The 11,841-nt window shown below is 43.4% G+C and overlaps 1 pseudogene; it reads left to right on the plus strand.

Annotated features, from left to right (window-relative positions):
- Positions 1 to 297: 297 nt before the first annotated feature.
- On the plus strand, positions 298 to 8,221 carry LOC123083779 (uncharacterized; annotated as a pseudogene).
- Positions 8,222 to 11,841: the final 3,620 nt, after the last annotated feature.

Raw genomic sequence — 11,841 nt, forward strand, 5'->3', positions numbered from 1 at the left:
GACGCCGAGCGCGACGCCGACTTCCTTGTCTCTACTTCCCCTTCTCCTTCCCCGGCCCCGATCCTCTCTCTACTTCCTTGTCTGATACCCTTTTTTGGTTGGATTTGAACTGGCAGGCAACCTCCATGGATGACATCGACAACGATGACGAGGACGAGGACAACCAGGATCTGCATTCCCCCCTGAGAAAATCGACGCTATATATCCTTTGCTACTGTTTGATTGACCTCTGTCGCCGTGCGGCGGGAGTTCCTGGGCGGAGGAGGGAGCTTGGGTTCCGTCCATCTATTCGATCCTATGGGGGACGTGTCCACGATTCAACACCCATCCGACACTGTTGCCAAGGTAATAATCTATTCTAATCCATACGTGAACTGCTGTTATTTCGATTCCCTTGCAAAAGCATCTTCGATTGATTAGCTTGCAAATCGCCATGGATAGCAGATGATTCAGCTAGAAAAGTAGCACAAAGCCAAGCAAATAGATCGTGTATGCTATATATAACCATTTGGACATCTGGATGTCTAGTATTACTGTCGGACAACTGTTTGATGTGATTTTGTGCCTGTAAAACTTAAACTGATTTCTACCTTCTTCTTCAGCAGGGTGATCAGGTTGGGGGGCCGGTTTTGGCCGGATGGACCAACGACACCCACAACATTACGTCGGCTCCATGGAGGCGTCCTTCATGCAGCAGCTCCGTGGCCAGCAGCACCACCACCACCACGCCACTCCGACAAGAGCATGATCCATGTGGGTAGTGGCCATGGGCTCAAGGTGCTCCAAGAGGGAGCCTCTAATAACCTCGGGTCTAATAAGAACGTGCCTCGCCCGCATGATGTTGGTGCACGAGGCCTGCCAGGGGATCCGTGGGCGAGGTGTTTCAAGCCGCGTGATTCCGCTATGAATCGTCATGGTGATGGGGTTGGTGCTTCGGATGGTGAATCGGGCATCAATACAGTTCAAGCGATGGCTCCGAAGCATGGAAGAGGACTGAGCACTTGCGTTAGACGTAATCCTGTTGACAGAACCTCAGGTTGTTACACTTTTCATCTTGTTTGCTGATTGTTTCCTTCAGTGTATGTTTTGTTCAGTTTGACAGGAGTTTAGAATTGTTATGCGGTGTTTGCTAGCTGTTAGTGTGATATTAATTCAGAAGCGTTGGTTTTCCTTGGTATATGTTGTGTTCAATTCTGGCAGTAGTTCAGAACTGTTATGCAGTGTTGGCTGTTAGTGTGATATGAATCTACAAGTGTTTATTTTCCTTGGTACATGTTGTGTTCAATTTTGGCAGAAGTTCAGAACTGTTATGCAGCGTTGGCTCTTAGTCTGATATGAGATGCACATATATTTTTGCATCTTATATAGGCATTATGACATGTATCTCTTGTGCCATGCTTCGTTACGAACTAGGTGGAGATAAAGCAATTCATTTGGCTTTTGCTCACTGTTTTTACTGTCCTGTGTTGCTCATACTATACGTACAGCCTGTTGCTGAACTGAAGATGTTCTGATTCAGAGACTAGGTGACAGTGCTTTTTGAATTTTTATCTCAATTAACAATGATGAAACATCAAGCAATATAGATATATGTATAACATATTGTTCCACTTTATGTTGTGAGGCCGTGAGATGCACTGATTTTTATGCACCATTTCTTTTAATTTGAAATGGCCGCCCTTGGCTCTTGCTTTTGTTCAATGTATATGTGCTCTTTCTGATTTGTAAGCATAGGTGGTTATAGGTTGATGTGATGAATATAAATATTAACAAGTGCTCATGCATGGCGGTATACTAGAGCCAGTTGTATGTGCTCAGTACCTTCCTGTTGTTCTAGTTGCTTACAGAATCTGTGCTCTACTCCTTGCAACTTAAATTCTTGCTTGACCTCATGTATAGTATGTTTGCTCGTAAGAAGTAGTACTCCGAAATTGTACAATTTGGTTGCAAGAAGTAGTACGCCGAAATTGTACAGTTTGGTTGCAAGCAAGCAAACTGAACTCAATTTTCTTCCTTGCAAATTGAACTTAATTTGTACTCCTTGCAAATTTCGAAATGAGAAATCTTATTGTCAACTCTTATGCTGGTAGGTCACTATTGGAACTGGTTCATTTGGGGTTGTATTTAAGGTAAATTTCTGACCTTGGGGTTGTATAAACTGGTCTATAGTGAAACTGTACATTCAGTTAAACTTCATTGAATTTGAATTGGATGTTGAATGTCATTTTTTGCATAGTGTAAACTACAAGCAGTTTGCCATGAAATTATATTTCTTTTTCACTTTTAAGAAACAATCACTGACCAACAATAGTAATATTTATGCAAAATTATGCAAAGTTTATTGAAATTTTGAGCATCTACAATTTACTGAAATTTTGTGTGACTTGTCCATGATTATACAGCAAATTAAACTTGTGTTTACTTAAACTTGTCCATGATCATGCAACAACTTAAAATTTGTGTTTACTAAAATGGATTCTTATTGATTCCCATTCAACAATATAGTGACAAGTGAAAGTCTACAGAAACACCATTGCCTGAAATTATACATATTGCTTGTGATTTTTGCTTGGAGGGAAGAGTTCATTTTTGCTACCGTACTAGCCTTTCGAACATTTTTGACACGCCATGTAGTATACTAGCAACCGACTTTCCTCTAGCGCTGCTACGCAACGCTAGTTAGGATGAGTAAAACTACATTTTTATCTATCTGAAAAATGATGCAAAGATTTTCTAGTACTTGCCTTGGTGATATGACACGTCCATACTGCGATTTAATTAGATCCAGACTTTGATAGGCCAGGGCGTGTGCTTGTATTAGCATGGAACAATTACTACCACTAATTAATGAAGTAAGCACACTTGTTCACATAAAGGAAGATATGTCTGTGTTAGTATTAGTGTTCTTGATCTTACCTGATAGACTTGTTTTTACTAATATAAACAAATAAAGTCAGACTGTTTGCATAGAAACAAATCATTCTCACCTTCATTTGAGTTCTAAGTATGTAGTGTCTTTAGTTCCTTGCTTATATTATAGTCAGAATTATACCGTGTGACTGAATCATGTGTTATTTAGTTAGCTGAGCAGTATCTTTAGTTTTCTAATGATTGCTCAACTCTCAATTCTGAATAAATAAGAAGCTGACCCTATTGGTTCTTTCTTTCTTCAGGGCTGTGAGTTGATGGCCACGCTGCTGTTTTGCCATGCTTGATAATTCTTTTACTGTCCGGTCTGCTCTGCTCTGCATAGTTTCTAGTTGCTTATAAAACGATAAAACAGTGGTGATGTGAGGTCCGACAATGGTTTGTAATTTTGGTTTCATCCCCAACCTCTCCAGCTAGCTTCTTCTTCACATCGTATCATATTTGCACCTGCTGCTGCATCATGGATTTGATGGTCACCTACTAGCTAAGTAGATCAGCTTGTATTGCCATCGAATTTGTCAATACTATTTCACTTTGCTTGTTTCTTGTACTAGGTCTGTCAATTATAGCATAAACAAACAAATTGCTTAGCTCTCAACTATGAATACATAGCTAGCTGAACCTGCTCTATCTTTCTCTCTAAAGAGCTATGACATATGGGTCAAGCTGCTATTTCTCTGTGCTCGATGATACTATTGCTACCTGTATACTGATACATGTGGTGATATTTACCTGAACTGAAGTTGTGAATGTACCATTATTTTCCTGCTCACAAGCATATGCACCCGCACGTCTAGTCTGTTGTAATTTGTTTTAGTCTGTGGTGGATCTCTCCATCTCTTGCATGCTTTGTTTGATCTTGGTTGGAACATTTGGCCATGCGCTATTATAGTTTGTAACTTGTAAATTATCTTCTTGTTCGCACTAGTCTAATTGCCCTATGTATTACACAACTTAATCGTCAACATGAATTGTTTGTGGAAATTCGTGTGTCATTGTCCAACTGTCTTACAAGTGTATTGTTGTGGATGAGGTGTGATGTATGTCATCAATTGGCATCTAAATTAGTTCATCTTCCCACTTCCCTACATGCTATAATGTGCTTGCAAGCTCAAATTTTGTGCTTTTACTACCTGCTATAATGTGCTTGCGTGCTTAAATTTTGTGGTTCTATTGTTGTGGGCCAGTCTTGTGCGGTAAAATAATGATGTTAGATGTTTGTTGGTTGTTATATACGGGGAAGACGAATTGAATCCTATAGTGTACTTGTCAATTCTCGCTTACATTGGTGTTTTTCAATCCTATTCTAATTAATGTATATAGTTCAAGCCCTTGTTTCTATCTAAATGTTTGCTCTTTCAGTATGGCATCCCTATTTCTCTATTTAAATGTTTTTCGATCCCATAGTCTTCATATTCTAATACAAAATAGCTTGCTCTTTCAATATGGCATCCCTAGTGTTAGCTTTCATATTGTTTCTCTATTTTCTTGTATGAGAGTATCTCATTTTAACTAGCTGGAGAACAAAAAGGATGGTACTAACTCAATTTGTGTTATCATTCTAAATAACTATCGTTTTCTTGAATGGTCAGTTCATAATATATTTGCCCTAGTTTTTTTGATTATTCTCTACTGATTCATGTAACAGGGCAACCGAGGAAGGCATGTTGTTTGTTTTCTTGAAGGCCGTTTTGTTTGTTCCCAGCCCTAACTATGGTTGTCCAGCTAGTTCGGAAGGTTGTTCATCTGACTATGGTAGTCCAATGAGTTTGGCATGTTCATGACGGGAGCAGGTGCCAGTTTTGTGATTGCTTGTAAGGATCTTGTAAAGATTGTAAAGTACTGTATTACACTTGTAGTCATTACTGTGATTGCCATCGTATTACACTTGTAAGGATCTGGTTGCTCTCATTGGAAGTATCATGTGTGTTTTCCGTGTCTTCCAATTTAAATACTAGTTGAAATATGAAGACTATGAGCCTAATAGATGGGACCTACTAACCAGAACATGACAAATGGGACCTAGTTACCAGAACCTAACAACAGGGACCCACCTGACCCATTTTATAAAAAACGAAAAATGAAACTGCTGAGACAAAAAGGCCACGACCCAAAAATAAAAAGGCTGCAATGTTGGGCTTGGCCCATGAAGTCAACAAAAAATTAACAGGAAAAAATATAGAAAGGCTGAATTGTTGGGCTCGGCCCACGTACTACACCAAATTGGACCGGGATGATTCTTATCAATGACCTTTTCAATTGGTCGCAATTTTTCCACGTCAGATTGCCACATCAGATCCAATGTGGCCTGGGCAGAGAGCTAGCGACCAAAACAAAAGGACATAGAATCAATGACCTTTTGTTTTGGTCATGGAATTGCATGACCTTCTCTGTGAGAAGGTCATTAATTTTAGTTTACGACCGCCAGCTTTTGACATTCTGTTTTAGGTCACAAAAAGGTCGCAAATGAAAAACAATGACCTTTCAGTGACGAATAGTGATGGTCGCAAGTTGACATATTTCTTGTAGTGTGCAACAGTGCGTTGCTGCCTGTGTTATATGCAGTAAGCCATTAGTTGGCGGCGGGAAGCCGACGAGGGAAGAGGCATGGATTTTACAATTCACCCATGTGGAGTTTGGGAAGACTAGGTGGAGCACACACACAATGCGAATACCGTATGTGGTGACATGCGTAATTTATCACACACATGTTAACATAAGGAAACATATGTGTAACTTACTAATCATCGCACACGAGTACTCATGGATGCATCATGTGCGATACTCCTAGCCACCGCAAGCAACTAGTTTGCATTTTTCAAAGTTTTTGTACAAACAGAATCACACAAGAACTAACTATAGTAACCGTCTGTCTTATAATTTCTCATCGCAAACATTTCATCCGAGTGGGTTGTTTGCTGTGTATCACATACATCTTGTTTACACGAATCATTTGTGTTATTTTGGCTCATCACAAATAGTTCATCTATGTGAACTGTATTCCGCATATCACACACATCTTGTTTAGTTGAACCGTTTCTGTAATCTTCCTTAATTGAAAATAATTCGTCCGAGTGAACCGTATGCCATATATCACACACACCTTGATCTGGCTGGCCATTTATCTTCCATTCCCTCATAGCAAACATTTCATCGGAGCGAACTGTATGCCGTATATCGCACACACATTTATATGGCTGCCCCTTTCTATTGTGTTCTCGAATGGCAAACAGTTCGTATGGATGAACTGTATAGCCCGCATCGCACACGTAGCTAAAATCTGAGCCGTGTTTGATTTATCGACCACCGCAAATGTTTTGCATCCTTTTGACGGGTTTTTACATCCCCATTTGCGATTTATGCAGCACACACAGTTTTCGTCATAGGGTCTCTGATCGTAGTGTCGCGTTAGCAGCATCCTGTAGTTAATATTCAAAGTCGTGGCCCTTGGTGCGATGGATCTTGCAATATGGCCTATCATACTTGCCAGTCTTCTCGCTAGCTACGGCTTCCTGGCAATCAGCGCATGCAGCAACTTCTTTGCCAAAGCTCTTTGTTTTAGTTTTCTTGGCGGGATAGGAGTTACGGATCCTTCCGCAACCATAACTGGATTGCCCTTGCGCTTTCTGTTGCGCTTCCAGCCTTTGTTTTTCAGGGTGGCGGCGCCGACATCCTCCTAATCAACTTCGGCGCCAGCATGATCCCCGGGAAGCCTTCTCCCCTCCTCAGCACGTCTGCACTTGTCTGCCAACATATAGAGCTTGTTGACTGTCTTCGGCAACCGGATATTCATCTTTTCCCACATCTTTCGATTGTGTAAGTTCCTGTGAAACACGGCAATCACATCGGCCAGTTGTACATCTAGAACATTATGGTGCACACAACTGAATCTCTGTATATACCTGCATTGATTCTCACCTTCCCTATGCGGGATCACTTGCAGATCACTAAGCCATTCGGGTGCCTTTGGCCCCCAGTAAAGACACCAACGAAGTCGTTGTATGGATCTAACCAAGAGGAGATGGATTTCTCTAGAAAATTCATCAACCAAGACCTCACATTGGGCTTGAGCACCAATGGAAAGTAGTTGGCGAGGATATTTTCATCCCTTCCTATAACGCCCCAAGACCGATGCGCCAGGTGTCTTCTAGTTATTCGTTATTATTGCCTTGTCATTCACTTGTGTGTTGCATCTTGCCATGTCATCATCCGCATTGCGTCTGCATGTTTTCAAAACTTGCATCCATCCAGGTTCTCCTCGTTCCTTCCGTTGTCCGTTCTGAGCCCAGACACACTTTCACGCGCCCGCGACACGTCCAAAATATTATTTTATAAGTGTCCGGAAAATGTTCTCGGAATGGGATGAAAGTTGGTGCCGGTGTTGTTATGTTGTCAGTAGATCGCGTGACAAGTTTCATCGCATTCTGAGTCCGTTTGATAGCCCAACAGTTAAACTATAGCGGCAATATAGCAGGTCAAACGTCGGACGTTTCAGTCTCTGAAACTGCTGCCGGGCATCTCTCTTCTCTCTCTTTTCTGAGCCCATCAAACCCCTCACCTTTGTTGACCGTTCCGAGACAAACTGGGTTTTCGATTCCCTCTTGTCATACCACCTAATCCCTCTTTGCAAAGTGCATCAACCCTCTCTCCCGTGTACGAAACTTTCCCAAACCCGAAATCAGATTATCGTTACCGTTGCGTCCGGATCAGCCCCAAACATCTATAAAACATCTTCGTTTTATTTATTGGACTCCCTAGCCTATTTTTCTCGACCGCACGATATCGATCGGAGGGTCCAACCTCAATCCTATTTCCATATATAAGACCACCACCTACCAAATCAAGCCAACCCTAAAATCCAGGGGATTTGTCCCTGTTGCCGCCGCCGCACTGTCTCCCACCTCGGGATCCTCCCCAATCCAAAAATCCCCCTCGTTTTCAATACCAGAATAACCCATGCCCTCCATCTCATGCCCGAGGCCTCCCTGCCGACCTCGGGACCCTCCAGCCATGCGCCTCCTGCCTCGGACACCTCCTCGTCGCCGCCTGCACCTCGCCTAATCCACCAGGACCGGCCTCGTCCCGCTCCTCTTCTTCCCTTGCTCTCTCTTTCTTCCTCCTTTTCTCTCTCTCACTTCTCGATCTCTCTCTGTCTTGAGCAGAGCACTCCACCGCCAAGGACGCCAAGTCCTTAAGCTCCGTCGGCGCCGGGAACGAGTCCCTCCGCCCTGGATCTAGCGTCGGCCGCGTCCCTGACCTCACCTACGGCTCCGTCGCCCCGTCAAGTTCCTGAAGCCGTCTTTGCCTGCTGGTGCTTCCTGCATCTCCCCGCGCTCGACGCTGCCTTGAGCCACCCGAGGTCTTACTCCTCGCCGACGTTCTCCGACGAACAGCACCAGGTCGTGGTGCCCCAGCCCTCCATCTCTCCCTTCTGCTCCCTCCTCTCACATATCTCTCTCTAAACCAGGACGCCGCTGCCATGGCCTCCAGCTCCGCCCATGCGCCCCCTCGCCGGAGAACACCGTGTGCCCTCTCCTTACTGTCTCGCGTCGTCCCAGCGCCGCCAAGTCCATCACCGGCCTCCTCCTGCTTCTGCATGCGAGCACGGGAGGAAGATGACTCCCGTGCCAAGTCTCGCTCGATTTCCTCTGTCTCGTTGACTAGAAGCACCATAGCCCTGTTTCCCCTGCATCGAACAAGGAAACCAGCTGTCGCGTTGACCCCGTCCTCCACCGCCTTGGCCAGTTGCGTGGCCTGCCAGGCGCGCTACGCCCAGCTCCCACGCCGGCCCAGCCGCTCCTTTGACTGGCCTGCCTATTCCACCGATTGGGCCTCGGCCCATGGTGAGTAGCACCCGAGCCCCCCTGCACTGTTAGGCTGACCAGATTCGGCCCGTATTTTTTTTTTCGTTCTGGACGTTTTGGCTAATTATCCAGAGACTGTAGTTTTACAGTATAGTCCCTCTAGTTCATGCATTTAATAACTAACCAAGCATGCATCATATTAAAATAATTAATATATGTAAAATGCTTAGAATTTCATCTAGATTCGTAATATCCAACTTTCATGCATGTTTGAAATGTTTAAATTGTTGTTTGTGTTTAATTTCCATATTGCCATATTAAAATGATTTAATTCATAACTAATAAACCGTGGCTCCTTTTTAAATAAACTTTATATGTAAATGGGATAGAAAAATGCATAGGTTAACGTGGTGGCAGTACTTTGCATGTTTAACAACTCTAAAATTGTGTATCGGGCAGAACAGTACCAAATCCATAATTTGCACATGAGGATTTACCGGAATTGTTGTTTATTGTTTCTGGCCCCATTTAAACTTGCCTAAATAGTTAGTTTAATTATGCTTCACCTCTTGCCATGTTTAACAACTTTTAATATTGTTGGGTACATAACCAGGAGTGAACTAAATAAGTCATGTGGTGTTTCGTCAATATGCAACTCGTTGCATATTGAGCTCCACTTAATTTGTAGTATTGTTTGTGCACTTTGCCATGCCATGTTTCTTTAAACCGGACATGCATCGTACTTGATTGTGCATCATGCCATGTTTATGTAATGGTTGTTTACTATGTTGCTTGCTTCTTTCCGGGTTGCTTCTCTTGTTAGCTTTGGTTTTGTTCTGGTGTTGTGAGGATCCGTTCGACTACGTTCGTTTGTCTTATTCATGGACTTGTTCTTCTTCCTTGCAAGATCTCATGCAAGAATAGCATACCCTCGAAATCACTTCTATCTTTGTCTGCTAGTTGTCCGTTCTATCGCTATGTCGTGCTACCTACCACTTGTTATATCATGCCTCCCATATTGCCATGTCAAGCCTCTAACCCACCTTTTCCTAGCAAACCGTTGTTTGGCTATGTTACCGCTTTTGCTCAGCCCCTCTTATAGCGTTGATTGTTGCAGGTGAAGTTGAAGTTTGTTCCATGTTGGAACATGGATATGTTGGGATATCACAATATCTCTTATTTTAATTAATGCATCTATATACTTGGTAAAGGCTGGAAGGCTCGGCCTTATGCCTGGTGTTTTGTTCCACTCTTTCTGCCCTATTTTCAGTCATACCGGTGTTATGTTCCTTGATTTTGCATTCGTTACACGGTTGGGTGTTATGGGAACCCCTTGATAGTTCGCTTTGAATAAAACTCCTCCAGCAAGGCCCAACCTTGTTTTTAACATTTGCCACCTAAGCCTTTTTCCCTTGGGTTCTGCAGCCTCAAGGGTCATCTTTATTTTAAACCCCCAGGACATTGCTCCTCCGAGTGTTGGTCCAAACTGGGCGATGTCCGGCGCCCCCTGGGAAACCATGGTTTATGCCAACCCGACGTCTGGCCCATCTGGTGTGCCCTGAGAACGAGATACGTGCGACTCCTATCGGTATTGGTCGGCACATCGGGCGGCTTTGCATGTCTTCTTTTACCATTGTCAAAATGTCTTATAACCGGGAGAAGGAATATCCTTCGTTGACCGTGAGAGCTTGTGATGGGCTAAGTTGGAACACCCCTGCAGGGTATAAACTTTCGAGAGTCGTGCCCGCAGTTATTTGGCAGATAGGAATTTGTTAATGTCCTGTTGTAGAGAACTTGATACTTGACTTAATTAAGATGCTTCAACTGCGTGTGTAATCATGATGGTCTCTTTTCGGCGGAGTCCAGGAAGAGAACATGGTCTTGTGTGATGCTTGAACGTAAGTGGTTTTAGGATCACTTCTTGATCACTTCTAGCTTCATGACCGTTGCGTTGCTTCCCTTCTCGCTCTTATTTGTGTATGTTAGCCACCATATATGCTTGGTGCTTGTTGCAGCTCCACCTCACTACCCTTTCCTACCCTTAAGCTTAAATAGTCTTGATCTCGCGGGTGTGAGATTGCTGATACGTCTCCAATGTATCTATAATTTTTGATTGCTCCATGCTATATTATCTACTATTTTGGACATTATTGGGATTTATTATCCACTTTTATATTATTTTTGGGACTAACCTATTAACCGGAGGCCCAGCCCAGAATTGCTGTTTTTGCCTGTTTTAGGCTTTCAAAGAAAAGGAATATCAAACGGAGTCCAAACGGAATGAAACCTTCAGGAACGTGATTTTCTCATCGAATAGAACTCAGGAGACTTGGACCCTACGTCAAGACACGTAACAGGAGGCCACGAGGTAGGGGGCGCGCCTACCCCCCCCCCCCAAGGAGCACCCTCCACCCTCATGGGCCCCTTGTTGCTCCACCGACATACTTCTTCCTCCTATATATACCCACGTACCCCCAAATGATCAGAACAGGAGCCAAAACTCTAATTCCACCGCTGTAACTTTTTGTATCCACGAGATCCCATCTTGGGGCCTATTTCGGAGCTCCGCCGGAGGGGGCATCGATCACGGAGGGCTTCTTCATCAACACCATAGCCCCTCCGATGAAGTGTGAGTAGTTTACCTCAGACCTACGGGTCCATAGTTAGTAGCTAGATGGCTTCTTCTCTCTTTTTGGATCTCAATACCATGTTCTCCCCCTCTCTTGTGGAGATCTATTCGATGTAATCTTCTTTTTGCGGTGTGTTTGTTGAGATCGATGAATTGTGGGTTTATGATCAAGTCTATCTATGAATAATATTTGAATCTTCTCTGAATTCTTTTATGTATGATTGGTTATCTTTGCAAGTCTCTTCGAATTATCTGTTTGGTTTGGCCTACTAGATTGATCTTTCTTGCAATGGGTGAAGTTCTTAGCTTTGGGTTCAATCTTGCGGTGTCCTTTCCTGGTGATAGTAAGGGCAACAAGGCACGTATTTTATTGTTGCCATCGAGGATAACAAGCTGGGGTTTTCTTCATATTGCATGAGTCTATCCCTCTACATCATGTCATCTTGCTTAAGGTGTTACTCTGTTTTTAACTTAATACTC

Source organism: Triticum aestivum, chromosome 4A, assembly GCF_018294505.1.
Source record: "Triticum aestivum cultivar Chinese Spring chromosome 4A, IWGSC CS RefSeq v2.1, whole genome shotgun sequence".
Classification (NCBI taxonomy): Eukaryota; Viridiplantae; Streptophyta; class Magnoliopsida; order Poales; family Poaceae; genus Triticum; species Triticum aestivum.